The sequence below is a fragment of the Sinocyclocheilus rhinocerous genome, unplaced genomic scaffold (genome assembly GCF_001515625.1).
Source record: "Sinocyclocheilus rhinocerous isolate Xijiao unplaced genomic scaffold, SAMN03320098_v1.1 scaffold579, whole genome shotgun sequence".
Taxonomy (NCBI): domain Eukaryota; kingdom Metazoa; phylum Chordata; class Actinopteri; order Cypriniformes; family Cyprinidae; genus Sinocyclocheilus; species Sinocyclocheilus rhinocerous.
This window is the reverse complement of record NW_015666542.1, coordinates 1,341,324-1,343,053: the sequence shown is the minus strand read 5'-3', so window position 1 is coordinate 1,343,053 and position 1,730 is coordinate 1,341,324. Positions and strand designations below refer to the sequence as shown.

General features: G+C 36.4%; 1 protein-coding gene across 3 annotated transcripts in view; it reads right to left on the bottom strand.

Annotated features, from left to right (window-relative positions):
- The window catches only part of LOC107732672 (arf-GAP with coiled-coil, ANK repeat and PH domain-containing protein 2-like), a 46,766-nt gene that overhangs the window by 36,355 nt on the left and 8,681 nt on the right, over positions 1-1,730 (bottom strand). The gene's annotated exons all lie outside the window — the stretch shown is intronic.

Below are 1,730 nucleotides of genomic sequence, written 5' to 3'. Positions count from 1 at the left end.
CAATGGTCCATTTGAGAGATAGGTGGCAGTAATGCACTTATAAGTCTGCAATCCGCCATAAAGCAAAAAGAAGAAGAAGATGACGCGTCATGAGCCAGCTGAAGAAGAAGACGAGAACGCGCTCAGGACAGTTCGGACATTGCGGTTAATCAGAGTTAAAAAAACGATATAAATACTGTTCAGTTTCTTGCACAGACTGATCGTTTCGTGTCTTTACACATCAATGTATCGTCACAAGCCATAGGGTTTAATTTGGTTTTGTGTATGTTTTTTTTTTACTCTCAAAGCCGTGAGAGTCAAAAAAATTGACTTCCATTATATGACTGACAGACTGCAACGATTTGAGATAAAAAAATCTTCGTTTGTTTTCTACTGAAGAAACAAGAAATTTCTGATCATCCTCCATAACGCGGTGGTTATTTACACCTCATATCATATGTAAACACTTGTGTTACCACGGCAACGACTGACGCATTTGAATTGCATTCCAAAGAGATCCGTTATCAGCCCCGCAGTGGAAAACGAAACCATAACTGTACCGGCCGGCTCGGATCGGCGCGGAATGAAACAGTTATGCAAAGAGAACCGTTCAGCGCGATGGTGGAAAAGCGGCTAAAGTCACCTACATCTTGGATGCCCTGGGGGTAAGCAGATAAACCTCAAATTTTCATTTTTGGGTGAACTATCCCTTTAAACTATGCTGGTATGAAGAGATCAGCCAATCACAACAGAGCCCATTTGCATACAGAAATCTTAAAGGTACAGTATATAAGCAAAAACAGCCTCTCTAATACTAAGGCTCAGAGAGAAGGTGGAAACTTCAGGGACCAAATAAAAAGTATAGAATATGACCTCTAGATATATCCATTTAAAAACACAACCAGGTACTGGTTTAATTGGTTAAAAGCAAAAGGAAAAACACAGTTTAATGCAATATCTGCACATTATTTTGTCATGAGCACAGCAAAACTGCAGAAGAGAGATGATGTGTGCAGTTTCACTCCCATCAACAGCTGTTTTTCTCTTCACATTTCCATGTGACTTCATTGCTGGGATGTTTGAGTCAATATAAATTCCTGAATAAGCATGAGAAAAACACAAAAACATCTTTATAAAACACTCCTGAGGTCCTGGATGCTGATCTTCAGGAGAAGAATAATAAGACTCTATCCTCGACAACAATTTGTCTTAATATTTATTCACCTAAATAACCTCAGATGAGGAACAGAAACATTGGTTAATGAATATGGTATGATGAACTTTCATAACTCCTTTCAGATCATGCACACAAGTCACCCAAATATGGCACTTCAAGACCAGGGTTGATGTCAATATTTCGAATATATATGTTGATGCAGATATGAGTAATAACTTGTTCTATTCCTTACACAAAATTAGCAAATGGGTTCAAATGCACAATATATTGGAAACATCCTTTTTTAATTATTATTTAATTTATCTATTGGATATTTAATTGTGCATTTGCCCCATTTTTATATTTGGATTATGGGAGAATATTAGAATGATTTCTGAAGGATCGTGTGATACTGAAGACTGGAGTAATGATGCTGAAAATTCAGCTTTGATCACAGCAATAAATTAGCCTACATTTTACAACATATTCACATGGAAAACTGTTATTTTATATTGTAATAATATTTCACAATATAACTGATTTTACTGATTTTTTTTTTATCAAATAAATGCAGCCTTGGTGAGCAGAAGAGACT